Here is a 24,850-nt window from a genome sequence, read left to right on the forward strand (position 1 = left end):
GTATAATTCAGTGGCTTTCAGTACATTCGCAGTGTTAGGCAGCTATCACCACTGTCTAATTCCACAACTTGTTCATCACTCAAAACAGAAATCCTGATACCCATTAAATAATCACCTCCATTCCCCATCCCCGCCCAGCCCCTAGAATCTCCTTATCTACCTTCTCTTTCTGGATTTGCCTCTTCTGGACATTTCATCGAATGGAATCATGCAACATGTGACCTTTTGTGCCTGGCTTCTTTCATTTAGCATAATGTTCATTCATATTGTGCTGGTATCTTACTTTATCCCTTTATAAGCCTAAATACCCTTCCACTGTATGGATACACCATGTTTGTTTATCCATTCATCGGTTGATGGACAGTAACCTAGTTTCTACTCAATAGCTAATGTGAGCATCCATGTACAAGCTCTTGTGTGAACATATGCTTTCAGTTCTTTTGGTTGTATACCTAGGACTGAAATTACGAGAGGTCTATGTTTACCTTTTTGAGCAACTGCCAGACTGCTTCACAGTGGCTAGACCATTCTACATTCCTAGCGGCAAGCTAGGAGGATTGTAATTTCTCTACCAGAACTTGTCCTTACCAGGACTTTTTAAAAAATGATAACCGTCCTAGTGGTTAGTGGTGGTGAAGTGGTGTCTCATTGTGGTTTTGATTTGTATTTCCTTAATGATTAGTGATGTTGAGCATCTTTTCACATGTTCATTGGCTCTTTTATATCTTCTTTGGAAACATGTCCATTTAAGTCCTTTGCCTACTTTTAAATTAGGTTGTTTGTCTTTTATCATTGAGTTATAAGAGTTTTTTAAACATACTAGACCCTTATAAGATCATGATTTGCAAGTTTTTTTCTCCCATTCTGTGGGTTTTTCTTTCAGTTTGTTCATACTGTCCTTTGGTGCACAAATGTTTTTTATTTTGATGAAATTCCATTTATTTTTTCCAGTTTTGCTTCACTTTTAATGTCATATATAAGAAACCATTGCCTAATATGAGGTAACATAGATTGAATTCTTTGTTTTCTTCTAGCAGTTTTATCTATTAGCTCTTATGTTTAGGAGTTGGATTCATTTTAAATTAATTTTGTGTATACCATAAGTAAGAGTCCAAATTCATTTTTTGCGTTTAACTGTCTAGTGGTCCCAGCACCATTTGTCAAATGGTTTTAATGCCTTGTTTAAAGTCAGTTGGCCACAGATGTACATGAGCTTGTTTCTGGACTCCCAGATCTATGTCATTGGTCTGTAGGTCTGTCCCTGTGCCAATACCACACTGGGTTATGGTTACTGTAGCTTTGTAGTAAGTTTTGAAATCAGGGACATGTGAGTCTTCCAACTTTCTCTTTTTCAATATTGTATTTCAGGTCCCTTACAATTCCTTGTCAATTTCTGCAAAAAAAAAAGGTCATTGGAATTTTGATGGCAGTTTTGTTGAATCTGTGGGTCAGTTTGAGGAGTATGGCCATCTTAACATTACGAAGTTTTCCCATCTGGGGACCAGATGTCTTTCCATTTATTTAGGGCTTCTTCATTCAGCAGTGTTTTATAGTTTTCAGTCTACTTCCTTGGTGTCATGTTCCTAAGTTATTATTCTTTTCGATGATATTATAAATGGAATGGTTTTTAAATTTTTTCAGATTATTTATTTCCCTGGTAATTCTTGCTCCTTTTCATAGCTCTTTTAGATAATAATCACCTTTTTTATGGAGTTTTTAAATTTTTATTTATTTATTTATTTATTTTTGTCTTTTTTTTACGCCCACACCTGCAGCATATGGAGGTTCCCAGGCTAGGGGTCCAATCAGAGCTGTAGCTGCTGGCCTACCCCAGAGCCACTGCAACACCAAATCCAAACCACATCTTCGATCTACACCACAGCTCATGGCAATGCCAGATCCTTAACCCACTAAGCAGGGCCAGGGATCGAACTTGCATCCTCATGGATACTATTTCAGATTCATTTCCTCTGAGCCACGATGGGAATTCCTAATAATCATCTTTTTAACCAATCTTTTTGAATGCCTACTATGGGCCAGCTGTTGATCGAACTGGCAGGGTACATATACCAGGAAGGAAAGGCAGAATAACCATGATGTCTTGTCTTGTCTTGCACCACTGAGGTGCTGAGCTTTTCCACGGCTCTTTCTGTTGGACTCATGGTGAGTTATGCAGACTGCGCTCCAGTCTTGCTTGCCTGTGGAATGCTTTTCCCCAAGGGTTGCTTTCTCTGATCTGCTATTCCCTGCGGCCTTCTCTGTGTAGATGTGTTCTACACAGAGAACACATCTTGATGACCCTAAACCCTTCCTCTGCTCTGTTTCTTTTCTGATTCCCCGTAAAATGGAGTTTCATGGATTTTTTTTTAAAGCCAGGGAGAAGAGAAGGGCATTGACTTGTTTTATGCAAAAAATTGACTTTAATTTTTTAAAGTATTCTGTAATAAATCATAATGGAAAAGAATATGAAAAAGGTTTTTTTTTATTGAACTATAGTTGATGTATAATGTGTTAATTTGCTGTACCAAATTTTTAAATCATTTGGAATTACCATCTTTTAAAAGTAGATGCTCCTCAGTTTGTCCTTTAAAAGCCCAAGGGTACTGGCCCCTATTAAACATCGAGGGCTGACTTGTCATGACAGCTACATCCCCTGCTACATGGGCACAAATCAGAGTCTCCACGCCAGCATTCACTATGGAATTGTGAACAGAGGAGGGAGAGGGTCTGACCCTATGTGAGGACAGGCCCACTCTGACAGCTCCATCACTGTGGCCCCAGTGTGTGTTGGGAAGGCAGAGGCAGGGAGGCCAGTTAGGAGACCATCACAGTGGCAGGTTGAGGTGACCCAGACCAGGGGCAGCAGTGGAGGTGGAGTGGCTTGAAACTGGAGTCAAAAGAATGTGCCAACACATCGAATGTGGGCTCTGAGAGGAGAGGGGCACCAGTGACTCCAGAGGTTTTGTCCTGTGCAATGGGAGACACAGTTGCAATTTCCTAGGTCTAGAACGGCACAGGGAGAGCGGGTGCTGGGGACAAGACTGGGAGCCCAGTTTGAAGGTGTCTGCGACAAATCCAGGTAGAGGCTTGTACTTGGAGGTCAGGGGAGGTCTGGACAGGAAAACACATTTAAGTGCCGTCAGCAAATGGCCGTGAGTGTGGAGGAGCTCACCCAGGGGTGAGTGGGGAGACCCTGGGCATGCAGGGTGTGGGCACTAAAAGGGACTCTGTTTCCATAACAATGATCGCACACAGGTGCCCGAGCCAAGCTGGGGGCCTCTTCGGTGCAGCACAGGATTGCATGCTGTGCACCTCCCCTCCCCATCCCACCTGCACCGCTCTTGTCCTGCATGGTAACCTTTGCCCTCTGAGGTCCTGTCTGGCTCCCTCAGTGTCCCCAGAGCCACCTGCTGCGGGGCTGGGAATAGACACAGTAGATGTTTGGTGAATGAATGACAGTAGTGATCATCCTGTGACCAGATGCTCTGTGTGCTGCAGAGGACACAGGCTTAGCGGAGGCAGGGCGTGACCCCAGATTAAGTCCTGAAACAGGCTGGTCTCCATCCTAGGGTGTGGGGAGAGTCAGGGGAGACAGGGGTAGGATAAACACCTCCTGGTTCCCTCTATCTCTGAGCTTCTGTGACTTACAAGAAATGGGGGAAGGGGACACTTTCTTTAGCATTTGTCCTAGAGGGTCTGTACCTTCCCATAGCAGCCTCTGGGGTTGGCTGCACCCTGCAGAGCTGTCTTGTCTGAGCTGGTCTTTGGGGAACTAGGCATTGACACTCTGCCTGCTCTTCTTTCTGTGCAGGACCAGGAAGGGCTCCTGTGTCCTGGAGCCAGCTCAGCACATCCCGATGTTAATGAGCACTTCCTCCTCCTCCTCCTTGAGCGCAGCAGAAGTCATTGTTGGTTCCATCAGCATCTCTGCACAGGAGAGGGAGGGCAGGAGGAAAAGCATGAGAACCATCTTAAACTAGTCTGTTTTTCCGAGCGGGGTGACCCGCAACCCTGAAATGTGCAGGTCAGCCCAGGGGGCCCTCAGCCTGGGAAGGTGCAGGAAGACCAGGGTTTCCCACTGACCCAGGGTCACAGAGCCCAGCAGCTGTCCCATCGGTGTTGTTGGTGCCGAGGTTGTGATGGATCCCACTGGGCATGTCTTCCCCTCCCTCGTTTGTCTGCTCAGGAGGCCTGTAGGGACCACTGACCTTGGTGCCAGGAGTAAAGCAGCAACGCAAAGCCATGGCGCTTGGAATGAGCAGCCCATTCTCCTCTCCTTCTGCAGTGATGCCAAGAACAGTTCCTGGGCCTAGGGGCTGCGTCTCTGTGTTGTTGATTTCAGTCTCCCTAAAATCTCTGCAACTTCATTGCTTAAGAAGAAAAGCCCAGCTCAGTGCCAGTAGTGTACTGGATGGAAGTGCTTTAAAATCTGAGCTAATACCCGGGGTTTATTGGGTGATTAAGTCATCTGAATGACATGCTCGCTCAAATAGTACTCACCTCCTGTCAGACTTAACTTGAGTTATGTCATTTGTTTTAAAACTCTTTTTATAAAACTGAGGAGCAGCTTAGTCATCTGTTTCCTTCTTCAGTTCCTGAGCCAAGGGAAGGGTGTGTCTTCTCCCAGGATCACTCTCCTCTGCAGGAGAGTGAGGGGTGGAATCAGTGCAGTCCTGCTTCGCAGCTGGGTTGCATTTGCAAGTGGCTTTTCAGCCATTCCCATTGGTGTTCAGCACACCTTTGTTGAATTCTACTTAGAGCCTGATCTGGGGATACTAGGACCTTCCCTTCACTGGGGAAGCAGGGCTGGGCTCAGGTGTGGGAGAGAGGGCATCCACTGTGGGCAGGTGGGCCAGCAGAGCCCCTGCAGACCACACCACTGCCAGGCAGAGAGTGGCACGGCCTGGGAGAGCAAGGGTCCCATCCTCAGAACATCTGTCAGGCAAGCGTGGCTGCATTTTGGAAAACGTCCATCTCGAACACTCAGAATTTTTCATGCAGGAAGTTCTAGTTCTCTGGGCAACGTGTGTGTTTCTCCTGTATCTGGCCCAGGGCAGGCCTGGATTGGTTCCTCTGGCCCCTACTTTCCTGAATCTCTGGTGTCTTGGTTCAGGCTGCTGTAATAGAGAATCAGGCTGGGAGGCACTTAGAAACAACAGAAATGTGTTTCTCCCATTTCTAGAGGCTGGAGGCCCAAGGTCAGTGGCTGGCGTGGTCAGCTTCTGGTGAGGGCCCTCTCCTGGGGTGCAGATGGCCGCCTTCTTGCTGTGTCCTCACACAGTGGAGAGAGAGTTCGCTGGCTCTCTGGGGTCTCTTTCAGTAGGGCGCTAATCCCATTCAGGAGGGCTCCACCTGTAACCTAATTGCTTCCCAAAGGCCCCACCTCCTCATACGTCACACTGGGCTTAGATTTCAATTTGGGGGGACGGAGACATTCCATCCATAATGACATCTGGCCTCAGTTCTGGGATGAAGATGAACACACTTTCTGGGGATTGTGGGGGAGGGGTTGTTCAGAAGGTGATGACCCAGGCCAAGTTTTGAGGGGCAAGGCCTCCCCATCCGCCTCCTCACCTTAGATCCCATGTTGGTGGTCACACCTGAGGTACAAGGCAAAGCCTGTGTACCTGCACAGGTGAGGCCAGCCTCCTGCCCAGGTGTGTGTGCCACTCATCCTCCTGTGATCTGGGACTCCCGCAGGTACCCCTGCTGCTTGCAAGGCTGCGGGACCTCCCACTTAGCTGGGATGGAGCCTGGCTTTGAGCCGCAAAGTCCTCCCCCGGTCACCCAGTGCACACTTAGCTGCTACATGCCAGGTCTGCTGGGCAGGCACAGGGCTGCCTTCTTCCTTCCTCACTTCTGCACCCTTTGCAGCCTGAGTGCCCTACTCAGTGCCCCACTCTGAGACTTTTGTTAGGGGTGTGGTTTCCCTCTGTGTGGGGACCCACACTCCCCTGCGGGGGGAGTCTGGAGGCAGCGATGTTTAAATGGAAAACATAATCAAGCATCCTTCCAATCCTCTTTCTGTGATTGACACTAAGTGTCTTATTTCATGGCCCCAGCAGGAGTTAGTTTTACATACTTGGCACTCACATCACAGTAAATACACTGTCTGACATAATAGATGGCATTTTTTCATTCTCTTGAACTCAAGGAATTCACTTTTTCTCCCCAATTAAAATTTCTTTTTCTCTACTCTTCCCTCTCTTTCCAAAAGAGCAGCAACCCACGTGTGCCAGGTTTTTCTTGGTTTCAGCAGCATTTCCAGGATCCCACTGATCTGAGGAAGAAGGAAAATTTATCAAAGCAACAGGAGAGGAATAGGATGATCATTAATGCTTATGCATTTTCCATAAGTGCTATGGAAAAACACCAGTGGGTGTTATCTCATTGGTGAAAGTCAGTATAGAACCAGGGCATCTTAAACAGAGTCCTAGATGATAAGGAATTAAGTTTATGAAAATAAAAAGGTCTTATTGCGAGTGATACACACCATAGTATGTGCAAGTGAAATATTAACAACATCTACAGTTTGCTTTAGAACACCCAGGGGTATGGGATGGGGCAGTGGAGAATGGGGAGGGAATAGACAGAGCAGCTGGGCAAAATGTCGATGGTTGTTGGGACCATCTGATGGAGAGGTAGGAATTCACTGTCCTGTTTTCTCTGATTTGTGGTGTATTTGAAAAGTCCCATCAAGGAAAGATTTTGAGTCTGGGTTAATAGATGCAAACTATTGCGCTTGGAGTGGATAAGCAATGAGATCCTGCTGTATAACCCAGGGGGCTATATCTAGTCACTTGTGATGGAGCATGATGTGAGAAAAAGAATGTATATATATCTGTGTGTGTGTGTGTGTGTGTGTGTGTGTGAGTGAGTGAGTGATGGGGTCACTTTGCTGTACAGTAGAAATTGATAGAACACTGCAAACCAACTATAATGGAAAAAATTAAAGCAATTAAAAATAAATAAATAAATAAAATGCATATATGGGGAACATTTTCTTCCAAAGTGGTCAGGAGGAGAGACTATTGTAGAGATTTGGAGCACACAATTAAATAAAATAACGTAAAAATGTAGATGCTTTAGGAGTTACCACTGTGGTGCAATGGGATCAGCAGCGCCAGGACACAAGTTAGATCCCCAGCCCAGTATAGGGAGTTAAAGGATCCGATGTTGCTGCAGCTGCAGCATAGGTCCCAACTGTGGCTCAGATTTGATCCCTGGGAATGCCATGTGCCGAAGGGTGGCCAAAAAAGAAAAAAAGAAGATTTGGATGGTTTAGAGCAAATACACCTCAATTCTCCATGAGTGTGAGAAAAAAAATGTCCAGTAAGCCATTGAAGAACTGGGTTCTTTGGACTTTCTTTGCCTCAGTCAATCTTCAATCTATCAAGGAATGAGGCAGGGTACCAAACTCTGTGTGTGCATGTGTGAGTATGTGCGTGCAGGTATGCGAGTGGGTGCGTGTGCATGTGTATTATGCGTGGGTACATATGTATGTACATGTGTACACATGTATGTGTGTGGATATAATACACACATGTGCATGTGTGGGTTTCGACGGGCTTGTGTGGGTTTGGACGGGTTTGCAGGTATGTGTCAGAGTGTGTGTATTTGATTGTTTTTGAAAAAACAGCACAGCCTGGAGGTGGAGCCCTGGAGCCAGCCTGCTCATCAGGCCAAGAACTGCCTCTCACTGGACAGGTCACTCTACGCTGGCCTCGGGGCCTCTTCTGCATGATTGTTGGGAAGATTAAATGAAGTGGCATGTGGGACAGGCTTAGGGGTATGAACATGACTCCTCCTCATGGCAGCTACTGAGTGTGTGTTTTTATCACCGTCTTGTGGAAGCAGAAGTCAGTTCAAGATACATCTGGAGCCTGACTGAGCTCACCCAACCATCGGGGCACAGCCTGGACTCGGGAGTGCTTTTGACCTCAGTCAGGCTCAGCTTACTCTATCCCTCCACCCCACCCCCACCCCAGACTCCCCTCAGGTGCCCCAAGCAGGCACACTAGGTGGACATTTTCCTCTTTAAGGCTGTGGCCAGCGCTTTTCAACGTGTTTGGCTTTGGGATATTTGTGTTTTTTTGTTTGTTTGTTTTGTTTTTGCTTTTTAGGGCCGCACTTATGGCATATGGAGGTTCCCAGGCTGGGGTCCAATCGGAGCTATAGTTGCCAGCCTACACCACAGCCACAGCAACACCAGATCTGAGCCATGTCTGCAACCCACACCACAGCTCATGGCAATACCAGATCCTCAACCCACCGAGTGAGGCCAGGGATTGAACCCACAACCTCATGGTTCCTAGTTGGATTCATTTCCACTGCACCACGACGGGAACTCCTGGCTTTGGGATATTTGTAATTGGGTTTTTTAACTTAAAGTATTGCAATTAGAAGGTAAAAATCAAATGAAATAACACAGACTAGCAGGTGCCTTGTATAGGCATATCTACTGTGCATGAGGGTCAGGGCTCCTGGGAAGCCTTTCTCCTGAGAGGCTACCTCACCTGGTCTGAGGCTCCAGAGAGCACTGGACTTCTGAGACCTCACTTAGACTGACAAGTGTGGGCACAGCCCTTTATTTTTTTTTTAACCTACAAGGTTCTTGAAATACAATAGGCACTTAGAATACCTGGTTATCGATTTTTAAGGGTTTTTCATGTACACCCTGCTCCTTCCATATCATTGAGATATCAGTTCTTGGCAAATGTACCATTTTAAACACACTCCCAGTAAATATCACCATGAAATTAAGGGGAGGGGGAGCTTGACTGAATGATTATGAAGTTCTCTGGGATGGTGAGACTAGAGATGGAAATCTGGAAAAAATTAAATGCAGATGTTTAAACATATTTTTAAACTATAATAATTAAAATGGTGTGGCATTGGATCTAGAACAGAGAGATGAGTCAAGGGGAGCAGAATAGATAGTTCACAAACAGCCATGTAGACACACCAAGTGTCATGTTTCAAAAGGTGGGGAAAGAATAAAGTGAATAAAAGCTGTTGACTTACCATTTGGAAAGGAAATCATTAACTTAGATTTATACACATAAAATTAGAAACTTCTGTTTGGCCAAAGATACCATACAATTAAAATTAGAAAAATATTTATAAAATATTTTGGACAAATTCCAGTCATTCACAGATGGTCTTTTTCACTTCTCTGTTGCCCAAGGACTGCAAACTTTTTCTTTTTTTCTTTTTTCTTTTTGACTTTCTAGGGCCATACCTGCAGCATATGGAGATTCCCAGGCTAGAGGTGGAATCAGAGCTGTAGCCTCCGGCCTACGCCACAGCCACAGCAACGCCAGATCCCTAATCCACTGAGCAAGGACAGGGATTGAACCCACATCCTCATGGATACTAGTTGGGTTCCTTAACCTCTGAGCCACGACAGGAACTCTGAGGACTGCAGACTTTTTCTGTGAAGGGCTTTGACTCAGCTCTGCCATTATAGTGCAAAAACAACCACTGAAAATATGTAAATGGAGAGCATGCTGTGTTCTAACAGAACTTTACAAAAAGAGGCAGTGGCTCTAGCCTGTTTACATGTTACAGTTGTATTGAGTATGTGCTTTATTACTTGGCAACGAAGACACCTGTTTATTTTAGTATTTTTTTGAGGTATCCCATCCAGGCCCCATTTTCCCACCCATGGACCCGTATCCATATTGTCCAATGTGCTGGTGAATGTTGAACAGTTAGTGCTCTGAGGGGAAATTATGTGTGTCTACATGTCACGTAAGTTTATCATAAACTTTCCTGTTGCAAAGTACGTGTAGCACAAAATTCACAAATGAAAATAAAATATACACTCTTTGCTTTGTAAATTCCACCTGGCCCAGATATTGATAACTCGGAGCATGCTTTCATTAGTTTTCACCAAACTCCGGTAGCCATGGCCAGCCTATGGATGCAGCTGATGAGCAGCCAACTTTCCCAGGTAAGTAGAGGTCTGAACTTCCTTTGTCAATGACACGCACAACTTCTTTGCCGAACTGGATAGTAGTTTTCAAAAACTGGAAGGATATTTCCACAATTTTTTTATGCTGCTTCCAGTGTAATGACCACAAACACAGTACACTTGTAAGTTTAATCTGTTATTAGCATTTTCTCCGTCACTTTCTTTAGTCTGGAAAATCACCAGTAAACCCTCCCTTGTTGCACTTGTCAATTTCCACGTGCTCATGCTGCCACCGGAACTGAGTTCAAGGTGCCGAGGTGATGACTCTGCAGGCAGCGCTGGGGGGAGATGTGGGAGAACAGCCCCTGGTAGAGTATTTCCACTATGTAGACAGAATACCTTGGAGACCACTGAACTGCTGACCTCTGCAGTAGGCAAATACCTGCTGACGCAGAGTTCTAAAGTATAGGGTCACTTTCAAAGACAAGATAAAGGAGCTATGCATTAACCATACCGTTCTATAAGCAGCAGCACTATGACCTAGTGATATGCACCAGTAACTTCCTTGCTAGTAGTTTCCTTTGTTATTCAATAAGAGATAGCTTTGTCATTACCTGTGCCTGTTCCTGCTCACTAACCTACATACGTCACCTTCCTTAATAAAAGTCCTGTAGGCTAAAGTCTGGGCGTCTTTATTCTGCAGAATGGAGTGCTTCCTGGTCCCCCACTTTCTAAATGTAAAAGAGTCTTGTGTGTTTTGTTACCTCTCGGTCCCTCTTTCAGGAGCTCCTGTTGCCCTGTAGCACTTGACTCGCAAGAATAGATGTAAATACCCCCCCCCCGGCCCAAAATAGAAAATGACAAAGTAAAGTAACGAGGAAGCAATGATTTTTGAATATTGTTACCTTTGTTCTCAAATATAATTTGTTTAATTGTAATTTTGTATAGTTTAATTTTTAATAATGGCTGTGTTAAAACCCAGCTCACGTGTTCTTTTTTGCTACATTTATTTTTATTTCTAAATGTGGTTTGTTTGTTTTTTGTCTTTTTAGGGCCACACCCGTGGCATATGGAGGTTCCTAGGAGTCTAATTGGAACAACAGTTGCTGGCCTACACCACAGCCACAGCAATGCCAGATCCAAGCCACATTTGCAACCTACACCAAAGCTCAAGGCAGATCCTTAACCCACTGAGCAAGGCCAGGGGTTGAACCTGCAACCTCATGGTTCCTAGTCAGATTCGTTTTCACCGCACCATGACGGGAACTCCTCTAAATGTTTTATATGGTGTAATATTGTTACGGCAGCTGCCCAGCAGCCCTGCGCCGAAGCATATCAGCTTTGGCGACAGCCCTATGGCTGTAGTGTACCAGCTCCAGCAGCTCTGTGGCTGCAGTGTATCAGCTCTTTTACCCGGTGAGAAACCAAGCGAGCACTCAGAAAGTTGGAGAACTCAGGTTTATTACGCCGGTGGGTTCAATGGAGATCGCTCTCCGGAGTCTGAGCCCCAAAGAAGGGTTTCACAAGGCTTTTATGGGCTACCTCTTCCAGATCCATGCTTGGCTGGTCGGACTGGAGTGAGGTCAGGCAAGGTAGTAGATGTGATAATAAGTTTACAGAAGCAGATGTGTGGGGGAGGGGTGGTTACGGGCAGTTGGCTGGACTTTGCTTAGTCATCATGGCTGGGGTCTCTCCTTTCTACATTTTTATCGGGACATTTTCGCCTACAATATTAACAGGTTTATTGTGCACATGTTCTTGAAGATGTTAACAATCAGCTCTTAAAGTCAATGTGAGGTGACCCCAGCACACTCCCACGTATTGGGAATTGTATAGGCAGAGGTCTTTCTTTGGGGATGAGTTTGCTGCTTTTCTTCCCCATTTTTAAAAAGTTTATTGAAGTATAGTTGATTTACAATATTGCATTATTTTCTGCTGTACAATAAAATGATTCAGTTACTCATATACACATATACTTTGTGGGGGGGCACCCCCAGGCATATGGAGTTCCCAAGCCAGGGATCAGATCTGAGCCACATTTGTGAACTACACTCAGTGCTGGATCCTTTAACCCACTGTGTCAGGCTGATGATCAAACCTATATCCTGGCACTGCAGAGATGCCACCAATCCCATTGTGCCACAGTGAGAACTCCACACATATCCATTCATTTTCAGATTCTTTCGCACATAGGTTATCACATAATATTGGGTAAAATTCCCTGTGCTATACAGCAGGTCCCTGTGGGCCATCCATACCATACACAATAGTGTGTGTGTGCCAATTCCAAACCCCCAGTCCATCCCTCCTCCAGCCTGTGCCCTTTGGTAACCATAAGTTTGCTTTCAAAGTCTGTGAGTCTGTTTTGTAAATGAGTTCATTTGTATCATTTTTTTTAGATTCCACTTGTAAGTGGTATCATATTAATTTCACTGTCTAAATTCACTTACTTTGATAATCTCTATGTCCGTCCATGTTGCTACAAATGGCATTATTTCATTCTTTTTTATGGCTGGGTAGTATTCCAATATATATATATACACACACACACCATATCTTCTTTATCTGTTCATCTGTCAGTGGACACTTAGGCTGCTTCCATGTCTTGGCTATTGTGAATAGTGCTGCCATGAACATCGAGGTGCATGTATCTTTTTGAATTGTAGTTTTGTCTGAATATTTGCCTGGGAGTGGGATTGTTGGATCATATGGTAGTTCTATGCTTAGTTTTTTAAGGAACCTCCATACTGTTCTCCATAGTGGTTGTACTAAATTACATTCCCACCAACAGTGTAGGAAGGTTCCCTTTTCTGCACACCCTCTCCAGTATTTATTGTTTTAGACCTTTTGGTTATGGCCATTCTGATTGGTGTGAGGTGGTACCTCACTATAGTTTTGATTTGCGTTTCTCTAATAATTAGTGATGTTGAGCATCGTTTTATGTGCTTTTTTGGTCCTAGATGAGTTTGCTTTACGGGGGGTGCATTCAGTTATGACCCCAGTTCAGACCTTATGAGGCGCTCTGCCCTCCACCCCTCAACTCCTCTTCATCCCAACAGCCAGTCCCTCTGAGCAGAGACTTATTTACTAAATCAAGCTATTTTTTTAAACTAAATGTTGCTAATCAGTAAACAGTTGTCATTTGAATTCTCCATATGCCAAAAAAAAAAAAAGTCATTTTTCTAAGGGGAATAATTAAAAGAGTATTTGGTATAAAAAAATTCCAATACACATGCGAACACCTTCTTTATCTCTAGCATCTCAACTCTCATGGTTAGATGATTGCAAAGAGAAGGTTATACTGTTATAGCCTTCATATAAAAAGAGTCACTAAGTCCAAGAAATATGCAAAGCATCCCACTGAAAAAATAGACAAAGAGCTTGAAAAAGCAATTCATCAAGAAAGACTACCCGTAACCAGTAAACAAAATATATTGAAGATATTTCATCTTTGCAGTAATGTAATAAAATATAAATTAAAATATCAGAAGGTAAATATCATGATAACAAGCCAACAAGCAGAAGATCCAGGGACTGCAAAACAAAACCCAGAATGTGCCTGGCAGTTTGTACTTGGGGCCACAGTGATTTGGTGTAAAGAGCGTGAATATAGACATAAAAAGGCCTGGGTCCCAACAGTAGCCTAACCAACCACTGCCTGGGAGTCCCTGTGACTGATACTAATTCCCTGTGGGTGTGTTTGAGCCTCTGGTGGGAGTGAATATTTCCAGCACAACCTGGTATGTGTTAAGTTGTCATGGAACTTGGTCCCTCCCCCTCCACCCCCCCACCCCCACCCCACCCCCCCACCAGCTCACAGATGGAGGTTCTAACCCCAACCTTCACGAACTGATTCATTTGCCCTCTGGGAAAGCTCCAACCCAGAGACAGCAGGTAGAGACCTGACTCCATGCCTCTGAGGAAGATTAAACTGGCTGTGATTCTGGAGAGCCCGAATTTGGGAACAACAGAATGGGGGAGGGGGGGGCTGTGCTGAGGGCATGCCAGGATGCCCATCAGTCAACTCCTTCAAGTCTGGCGCTCAGCAGGTCCATTTCTTCTTTTTAAGCAACATTTTCTTTTCCCAAACGAAAGAAGCACAACTTTGCTAACGTACAGCTTGGTTTTGAGACAGCTGTGAGGAGATAATACACCAGGAGCTGAGCTGGCTTTGAGTGGCCCTGTGTGCCTCCAGGTACATCCCAGGGTCAGAGCCCTGTAAGGAGTGCCCACATATCTTGGCTTTTTTTGCAGTTCAGCCCAGCACACCCAACTTCACCAGCTCGCTTCTATGGAATCTCATCTTTGGTTTTCTCCTTCCCGCTAACCTGAAAGTTGAGGCAGGGGCAAGATTAAAGGGGTTTGGCAGAAGTTTAGCGTGTTTGCCAAAATGTGCTGAGTAAGCTATAGGGGCCCAGATAAGGTATGAAGCTCAAGCCTGAGTCACATTCACACTGAGCTGCCTGAGAGAAGGCAGTGTCTATAGAAGGGATGGGAGAGGGAGAACAGGCTGCTGGAGTCAGGGTGCGGCATTCAAGCCTGGGGACCCTGCTTGGGGTGAGCCCAGAGCAAAGTGTCTGGTGGGTGTGATTGAGTTCCAAATGGATGGCTTTTGGGCCTGGTTCTAGAACCTCTTGGTCTCCTTACCTGCACATGCGTGATGGGAATGATAGTATTGCTTTGTGGGCCTGGGTGAGGTTCAAATATAGGTTTTATGCAAACAAATACTTCATGAGGAATTTTAAGGTTTTAGGATAATGACCTGAAGCATCTAAAGCATCAACACTCTCTCAGTGTTACACTTCCCTGGAACTCATCACATGTCTCTTTTATGTGACTTTCTGTGATTATGTCTTTTTTTTTTTTTTGTCTTTTTGCCTTTTCTAGGGCCGCTCCTGCAGTATGTGGAGGTTCCCAGGCTAGGGGTCAAATCGGAGCCTACACCAGAGCCACAGTAACCCGGGATCCAAGCCGCGTCTGCAACCTACACCACAGCTCACGGCAATGTCGGATCGTTAACCCACTGAGCAAGGGCAGGGACCGAACCCGCAACCTCATGGTTCCTAGTCGGATTCGTTAACCACTGCGCCATGACGGGAACTCCTCTGTGATTCTGCCTTGTGCTATTATATCGTGCCTTACAAAGCTCCTAGGTCACTTGAATGGAAGGCAAGGGACCAAAGAAAGCCCAGTTAAGTACATTCTTTTCAAGCTTTACTCATGGTCATCCATGCATTCTACCTTGAATTGTGTGTATAGATTATGGTTTATCCACACATCTCACACCTGGTCCATCATGGGCTCTCCAGGTTGGTTCAGACCCACTGCCCTTGGGCCTCACCTCTTGCTTGGTGGAGATATCCGGTCCCCTTGACTCCCCAGCTCCCCCAGCCTCCCCTGAGGTGCAGGCTGAGCTAGGACACAACTGCCTATTCCCACACAGGTAGGAGCTGCATTGGCTTTAGGGTGTCAGTCACCCCAAGAGGATGTGGGGAGGCTGGCCCTTTCTCTCCACTTCCAGATGAAGTGTGAAATCCAGGCTTTCCACTGTTGACTTAAAAAAATGCACAACCTAATAGTTGAGAGCTGTTTTATTTGGCGGGCAAAACTGAGGACTTGAGCCCAGGACTCAGCTGCTCAGGGCTCCAAAGAGGTAAGGGAGAAGCCAGGATATATAGGGGGTTTTGCAACAAAGACCAGGTAGTTGGAACAGCTGAAGATTTCTGTTAATGAAAGAAAATCATCTGATAGCTATCTGAAAATCTATCTCAGCGCACTTAGTGCTTTTCTAGGTATGGAAGATCCAAGAGTCTGGGCTCACTGAAATCATTCCTTTGATGTGCATTTCAGCTATCTGGGGCCAGCATCCTGTGCTTTCTCATCCTGCATCCCCTTGAGGTGCACCGTTGAGAGGTGGCTATAGTGGCCAAGGGCTTGGCGATGGGCAACCTGTTTCCATCCTAAGTTCCCTCAGGGCTCACTCTTTGCACGGCTATAATATGATGGCTTGATGGCTGCAACATCCTTTGTTTACTGATGTGGCAGCAACATTTCAGTTCACAGCAGCATCTAGCCAACTGCAGGGGCAGGTAACACAGCCTGGGAGTGCACTGGAGGTTTGCCCAGGGAGAACTGGGAAATCAGGTTCATGCCCTTCCCAGATGGCCCCACGAGGTGTATTTGGAAGACTTTCAACCTAGCAACCTGCTGCTTTGTTGTGAAGATGCAGCCAGTTTTGTATTTGTTTCCTATTTCTGGCCTTCCCTCCTGTTCAGTCTTGTTGCCCCAGGATAGCACCTCCCAATACAGCTTCAGGCTGTGGGTCTTGCCACAGACCCTTGCTCTCTAGAGAATCTTTCCCAAAGCACCTGTTCAGAGGCAGATTGAATTATGTGCTTCAATAATCCCCAGGAACTACTGGAGAGGGATGGGCCATTACGGGTATCCCACTGAGACCTGGTCCAGTGTGACTCTGCATTGATAGGCAAAGCTTGCCTTTGGAGGTGCAGTGCTCAGCGCTTGGAACACGGAGCATGAGCGGTTGTTGGATGACGGCAGAAGTGAAGGTGCCCGCAACAGTGAGCCTTGATTAAATCAAGAACTCATATCATTTGAATCAATTCTGTTTTCAGCTGTGCACACCAAATAAAATGTTTAACAATTGGTTGAAAGAGGAAGAAATTACTCTCTCCTGTGACAATTTTTCCCCTTTTTTCATCATAAAAAATGTCCATGGTTTCTTATTTTCTATTCAGTAGCCCTTTCACACATTTCTTTCTTCCTGAGAGTATAGCTGTTCTATTTTCTTGCTGGTTTTATTGACCACTGTTGAATTGACATATGTTTTGAGCTAATCTTCACTTGCAAAAGAAGAATGGAGATTTTGCAATCTGTGTTCCTGTGTTCAGTGGCTCAATTTATCTTGTACTGGCAGCTAGAACACAAGTCAGATTTCAAGCACGTGCCTTCTGTGCTGGCTTCCAAGTTTGTCACTAAACTCTCATTTCTGGAATGTGCGATTACAGAGAATCACTCTCGGCCCCCTGGAAAGCAGAAATGAAGGACTTGGGAGGTCTCCAGGCGCCATACCTACGGTTGTCCAAAAGTTCCATTTTTAACCCCATTTGCTTTGAAAGTACTCAGTGTTTCAGTTTGTCTCTGTTGACTGAAAAAAAAAAAAAAAAAAACTCAACCTGAAAGTTGAGAGACACGTTTTATTCAGCAGACATTCTGAGGACTTAAGCCCAAAATGTAGCTTCTGAGGTAGCTCTGAGGGACTGCTCTGAAGAAAAAAGGGAGGAGCCAAAACCCATAGGGGTTTCTGCAACAAAGACCAGGTAGTCAGAACAACAAAAGATTTCTATTAATGAAAGAAAATCAGATACCTCAAGTTAAGGAATTTAGTGCTTTTCTAGGTATGGGAAGATACAAGAATCTGAGCTCACTGAAATCATTCGTCTGATGTGCACTTCCGCTCTCTGGGGCCTGAATCCTGTGCTTTCTCATCCTGCGTCCCCTCAAGGTGCCCCATTGAGAGGTGGCTGCATGTCTGACGGTGTGATGGTGGGCATCCTGTTTCCATCTTGAGTTCCTTCTGGGCTCGCTGTCTGGGCAGCTGTAATGGGATAGCTTGATGGCTGCAGCATCCTTTGTTTACTGATGTGGCAGCAACATTTTTCACATCTCTTTACCTCCCTATTGCTCTTTCCAGGGACCAAAATGGTGGCACCATTCCCCAAAGTGTCCTAGTTCAGGAGAAAAGGGTGATACTGAAACTGACAGCACTAATGGCCTGAACCTAGCCAGTACCCAGATTGGGATTTGAACCCACAGTTTTAAATTAGAATCACTTATCCGGTGTCTGGATTCACTGAGGTTCAGGTTTTTTATGCCTCCACGCAAAAGGAATTCAACAAGAGACGAGGTGATAGGCAAGAAATAGATTTATTAAGATAGGACGCTAGTGAGAGATGCAATCAGGCAGGCAAGGAGACTCTGCCCCCAGATCCAGTGGGCTACAGTTTAATCATCCAAGGGGAGTGGGGGTCAGAAAAGACCGCCTCTTCCTTTTTCTTTGAACAGTAGCTCCTCCTTAGTATCCAGTAAAGTGTGTATTCAAATCAGAAGGGAGGTCCTCAAACTTCTGCCCTCGGTCTGAATTGAAATGCAGACCTCATCCCATCTCCTACCCCATCTCAAGCCTCCCATCCCATCTCAAGCCTCCGCCAGTCAAGCAAGCCTGCCCCAGGAGTTCCCTTCTTGGCTCAGTGGTTAACGAACCCGACTAGGATGCATGAGGTTGCAGGTTCGATTCCTGGCCTTGCTCAGTGGGTTAAGGATCTGGCGTTGCTGTGAGCTGTGGCGTAGGTTGCAGACGTGGCTCGAATCCCGAATGGCTATGGCTCTGGTGTAGGCCAGCAGGTGTAGCTCTGATTAGACCCCTAGCCTGGGAACTTCCCTATGCCACAGGTGCAGCCCTAAAATAAAAAGAGAGAGAAAAAAGAAAAGAAAGCCTGCCATGATTCTGATGACTTTCTTGAGCAGTTATTAACTTACAGTGATCTCCCAACATTCGTTCTCTATCTATGATCCTTTATTGGGACTTCTATAACCATCTGTGCCTACTCCATCCCTATCAATACCCCACTTGTTCCAGGTGTGTGTACATGAGTCATGCCCTTCGTTATCCTGTGTTTCCTGCTCATGGGTGTAACAAAGAGATGAGATTTTTCTTTGAGGTTTCATTTTTGCAAATAAAATTGTTGATGAAAATGATAAGGGAAGTGGAACCCCTCCCTCAGGTTTTCCACTGTTGCATTCAGGTAGCAAGGTGCACTTGACATTCATGCTTCCCATACTGGTCAGCCTTCTGGCAATCAGATCCCCCATCCCAGAATACACAAGTGCATTTAGTGTTTGAAGATTAGACTTTATTATTTTCAGAAACACATCATGTTCGACAATATGTCTACATTTCTACTTTGTGGTGTTTTTTTTTTCCTTGAGATTTTACAGAGTTCTAACCATGTTGCATATATAACCTTGTATTTCTTTTTGTTACTCGCATATCAAGCATGTTATGTATTTTTATAATACTTCACCAAGTAGAAATACCATAATTTATTGAAGCAATCCTCTATCATTGGACATGTAGACTGTTTTCTGGTTTTTTTGCTATTATAAATAGCACAAAAGCTTTCTCCTAAATTTAAAATTATTTCCTTGGGATCATTCACCAGAAGTAAAATTACTAGGACAAATAAGAGGTGGAAACTACAAATATACCTACTCTTGATACATATTAGCAATTTGCTTTTCAAAATAGTTGATACAACTTACAACCTCATCAGGCACAAGTAGGCACTCTCATTTGGTAGTTCTAGAAAAGATAAATTATGGCTTTCCTTAGTTGCGATAATTACTAATTAGGGTGAATACTTTTCCAGATGTTTGTATACACAGTTGTGTGTGTTTAATTGCCCTTTCTCTTTTTGTCCAGAGAGTATTCACTGCTGTTGTTATCAAGCTAATAGGTACTCCCTGTAAAATAGAGATATAATAACCCTTTCAGTGTCATAGCTCCTATAAATATTTTTTTAGTCTATTATTTGACATATATATTTTAAGATATTTTTAAATTTCTTCTCCAGGGTTTTCATAATTATTTTTTATGTCCAGTGTGTTTATGATCTGACTTTCTTGATAATCTGTTTGATATTTTTTAAGTATAAGGTAAATATTTTTCCTAAATTGCTAACAAATTACCCCAAAACAAAGACAAATCAAACTGTTAAGAGATGTTCTGGACTTCCATGTCTGACAGCAGAAAAACTAAGAAGAAAGCAAGGACTATGGGGGGCACAGCGGACACGAATCTGACTAGGCACCATGAGATTGCGGGTTTGATCCCTGGCCTCGCTCAGTGGGTTAAGGATCCGGCGTTGCCGTGAGTTGTGGTGTAGGTCAAAGACATGGCTCGGGTCTCATGTGGCTGTGGCTGTGGCATAGGTTGGCAGCTGTAGCTCTGATTTGATTCCTAGCCTGGGAACTTCCATATGCCACGGGTGCAGCCCTAAAAAGAAAAAAGGAAAAAAAAAAACAACAACAACAACAAACAAGGAATAGCTAGACAACTATTAAACGAGTTGTTAAAAATAATTGCAGCCGGGCAATAGTTTCAGTCAAGGTAAACAGACAAACTGCTTCATGTATAAAACAATATTGTATTAGGTTTTTAAAAAAAAAAAAAAATATATATATATATATATGTTTGGTGTTGTGCCAGGAGTATTTCATTTACGTGCCTCCCCTCTTCACCTTTCTCTACCCAACTCTGCCTCAAGGCTGGCCTATCCACAGACTCTGCCTACAGCTTCTGCTTGAGTTCAGCCAAGGGGAAACTCTAGCAGGAGCATGGAGGGAGAAGGGAGATGTTCCTGTATGAATTATTTATCCCTTCGGCATCTCTCAGGGTCACAGCCCCACCTGCGCCTCGCCTGTGGAATATATTACCCCTGTGGGCTTAACACCACTTCTGTTACCAGCCCCAGGGAACTCCACCATCCCTCTTGGCTGTTTTGCTCTGCTCGCACCTCTGTAAATTGTCCCTTTAGTAAAGCCTCGTTGGATTATCCTGGTTTAATTATGCAGCTTACTTCCTGCTGGGACTGACTGCTATAACTGTATGTAAGAATAACATCTAAACTATGAGAAAACTAGGTATTCTTGTTATGGCTTAGTGGGTTAAGAATGCTGCATAGTGTCTGTGAGGATGAAGGTTTGATCCCTGGCATCATTCAGTGGGTTAAGGATCTGGCAGTGCTGCAGCTGTGGCGTAGATTGCAGCTACAGCTAGAATTCAATCCCTGGCCCAGGGGAACTTTTGTATGCAGTAGGTGCAGCCAAAAATAGAGTAAAATAAGAAATCTTTGGGAGTTCCCATCGTGGCTCAGTGGTAATGAATCTGAGTAGTATCCATGAGGATGCGGTTTTGATCCCTGGCCTTGCTCAGTGGGTTAAGGATCTGGTGTTGCTGTGAGTTGTGGCTTGGATCCCCACATGGCTATGGCTGTGGAATAGGCTGGCAGCTGCAGCTCAGATTTGACCCCTAGCCTGGGAACTTCCATATGCCATGGTTGCAACCCTGAAAAGACATAAGAAAGGAAGAAATCTTTGGAACTGGATGATAATAAAAATACTGCTTATCCACTCAAGTGGAATACAGGCAAAGTAATAGCGAGAGAGAAATATATTGCCCTCACTGTGTGTGTTAGAAAAGAGGCAAGACTAATGATTAATGCGCTGAGCATCCAACTTAAGATGGTAGAAAAAGACCAACAGCATAAACTCCAAGTAGAAAAAAATTAATTTTTATTTTCTTTTATTTTTCCTGTTTTTGTTTGTTTCTTTCTTTTTATGGCTGCACCTTCAGCATATGGAAGTTCCCAGGCTAGAGGTCCAGTCGACCCTTGGACACCACAGACCTGAACTGTACAGGTCCACTTATACAGGGTTATTTTTTCAATAAATAAGAACTACTGTCCAGTACAGTTTGTAGTTGGTTGAATCTCAGATGCAGAGCACAGCTGCAGGGCTGGCTGTGGATTCTACCTGGGGGTTGGTACCAGGGTCAACAATATATAACTTCAGGAATGAAAAAGAAGAAGGTCATTATAGATCCTATATACATAAAAAGTATCAGAAGAAGATATTATAAACAACTTTGTGGTCAAAAAATGACATATTAGAAATGAACAAAAAAATGTAACAGCAAAATTGACGTAGGAAGAAATAAAAATTAAAATTGTGTGATTAAAGAAATTGATTCTATAATTTAAAAGAAAACTCAAGGCTCGATAAGAAGCACTGGCAAATTGTACTGAAATTTAAATGGAAGAAATTTGATGTCAATATTCCACAAGCTCTCCCAGACAGGAAACAAAGAGGAAGACTGTCCTCAGTTTAATAAAGCCTGTATACCAAATCCCAACAGCACATTATGAGAATGGAGATGTTTCAGCCAGTTTCACTGGAGAACATAAATAGGAACAGTTCCTCTTTTCTTGTCTCTTTCGATGAGATATTTTTGAATATTCCATCTTGTTCGCTTTGTTAGCCTGTTTGGGTCAGTGCTGTAAGGGCTGCATGTCACAGCTGACCTGGAGCTCATATTGCTCCCTCTTGTGCTCTGGTGTGTCCTGCATTTGACTTCCAGATACTTACACACTCCGTCTTACAGAGATAGTTTCTCTTTGAAGACAGTTTTGTCTTTTAAAGAAATTAAGAGAAGAAAAAAGCTACTCTTTTGTATTTGCCTACGTCATCTCCATTCCTGGTACTCTTTATTCAGTCCTGTAGAAAATCATCTGTTACCATAGTCCTTCTGCCTGAAGAACTTTCTTTGCCATTTCTTATCCTCCTGGCCATGAATTTGCTGTGCTTGCATGTATTTCAAAATATCTTTATTTCAACGGGTTTTTGGTTTGTTTTTTAAAAACAGGTTTATTTTTATTTATTGACCTATTGATTTTGACTCTGCTTAGAGGAAATCATTGCAGTGGTGCCATGACTCTACCTGTTTTTGTTTGAATGGTTATTTTTACTGTTTATAGAATTATAGAAAAGAGTAAATTTACTGTTCACTGTTTATAAAAATGCTGGGTTAGTGGCATTTTTTTAAAATTTCAGCATTATAAAAATAATGCATTTTCTTCTTACCTGCATTGTTTCTCCAGGGGCGTGCTTACAGGTACTGTGAAAACAAACATTATTAACATCCAAGCTACGCAGTGTGCTCTGATAACATTTACTTTCTCTAGTGCATACAGGCTAGCAAGTTTGCCGAATACAAAATCAATAAACAAAAAGGGCATTTTCACATTCCAGCATGCAGGACTTCTAATCAGATTTTTAGTGCCTTACTACTAAATGTAAAAGGACCCCCACACGTTTGAGAAGACTCTCCAATATTAAAACAGACACAAACTCTAGCAGAGAAGAAACTTGGAAGGAAGAAGCAGTTCAGGCAGGAAAAAAAACAAACAATAACAACAACCACCCTTCCAAAAACCCTACAATTGGTGTTATAAAATAGAAACGCCAGGTAGGGAAGAACCCACTTCTTCTTCCCTCCTATTTCTTTCCTGTGCATCTCCTTCATTGTTCTCAAAGCACGCTTCAATTCTGACACTTCTCATAACCAAATATGTGGGGTTTTCCCTCCAACAAGCCGTTCTCTGCACCACCACCTGGGTGTCCTCCGATTTAGTTCAATCCCTGCGCTGCCACCTACCCGGGGACAGTGTCAGGGCCCACAGGCTAGGGGCTCAGCCCATGAGACTGTCTCACACACATATACACTTCGGATGCCAGTTGTAAGCCTGAGTTACACTTGTGTTTTTGATGGACTCCTTGTAGATCTAAAGGATCTAACCCTCCTTGTGTTCAGTTAGTTTGCTAGAGCGACTCACCGATCTCAGGGAAACACTCACTTATACTCACCAGTTTATTAAAGGATGTGATAAGGATACAGATAAGCAGACAGATGAGAGGTACATGGGGCAGGGTCGGAGAGGGTCCCAAGTACAGCTGCTTCTGTCCTTGTGCAGTTGGGGTGCATCATTCTCCTGGGTAGATCTTCACCCACCTAGAAGCTCTCTGAACCCCTTGTTTTGGGATTTTATGGAGGCTTCCTCATGTACGCCTGATCAATGACTAAGTCCGTTCTCTAGAGAAGTGGGAGTGGGGCTGAAAATTCCAACCTCCAAATCATTGCTTGGTCTTTCTGGTGATCAGCCCCATCCAGGATCTATCCAGGAGCCCACCAGAGTCACCTCATGAGAGCAAAAGTTATCCCAATACTTTATCACATAGGAATTTATGAGGGGTTTTGGATCCCTGTGCTAGGAACTGGAGGCAGAGACCAGTATCTGACTTCTTTTATCTCACAGACATCCTCAGGGAAGATAGTGTTTCACTATCGAATAAGAACAGGATGCTGGGAGTTCCCTTCAAGGCACAGCAGAAACGAATCCGACTAGGAACCATGAGGTTGCGGTTTCGATCCCTGGCCTCACTCAGTGGGTTAAGGATCTGGCGGTGCCATGAGCTGTGGTGTAGGTTGCAGACGCAGCTCGGATCCTGCATTGCTGTGGCTCTGGTGTAGGCCGGCAGCTACAGCTCTGATTAGACCCCTAGCCTGGGAACCTTCATATACCATGGGTGTGGCCCTAAAAGGACAAAAAAGGATAGGCTGCATTGTAAAAAAGGAACATTAGAAGAACCAGATAAATGTCTTGAAAAGATAAACATGCGGCAAAAATTAGAAAGCCTTAAGGAAACCTTCCAGAAAATCAAATGGGAGTGGGATGGGGAGAAGATAGTAAATATCGACCCAGTAAGAAATGGTGTTGGGAGAGAATTAGGAACATGGCAGAGGATGTGGGTACTTGGAGGATGGTGTACAAAGGATTCTCATGTCCGGTGTAGGAAGGCATTGGACAAAGTGTAGAATGCAGGAGCTAGGACAGACGTATTTACTACAGCACCGCGGCTGAGTCTGGGCAAGATTGGGGCAGCGGAGGGGATGGCGGGAGGGATGACTGTCGTGTTATAACCCTCATAGCAGCCTTTGTCTTTTCAAACTTTATAATTTAGTACTTTGTAAAAACTGACAAATGTTAAAAAGGTGGTATTTTAGTGTTCTCTGTCCAACCCTGCAGGTACCATTAAGTGCTGCTTTGTGCATTGCCAAACTGCAGTTCTTTACTGAGAGTGTGTGTGTGTGTGTGTGTTTCCACGCTTCACCCAAGTAAACATTGGCGCTTAGGATACTGAGATCCTCTTTCTGAAAATACTATCTTGAAAGATTTTTATGGCTACGAGATAATAGGGAATGTTCTCCCATCTACCTGGTTTTACATCTGGCTCTGGGAG

The 24,850-nt window shown here is 44.3% G+C and overlaps 1 protein-coding gene across 4 annotated transcripts in view; it reads left to right on the forward strand.

Annotated features, from left to right (window-relative positions):
• The window catches only part of PCSK6 (proprotein convertase subtilisin/kexin type 6), a 188,424-nt gene that overhangs the window by 130,207 nt on the left and 33,367 nt on the right, over positions 1 to 24,850 (forward strand). The gene's annotated exons all lie outside the window — the stretch shown is intronic.

Source organism: Phacochoerus africanus, chromosome 2, assembly GCF_016906955.1.
Source record: "Phacochoerus africanus isolate WHEZ1 chromosome 2, ROS_Pafr_v1, whole genome shotgun sequence".
Taxonomy (NCBI): domain Eukaryota; kingdom Metazoa; phylum Chordata; class Mammalia; order Artiodactyla; family Suidae; genus Phacochoerus; species Phacochoerus africanus.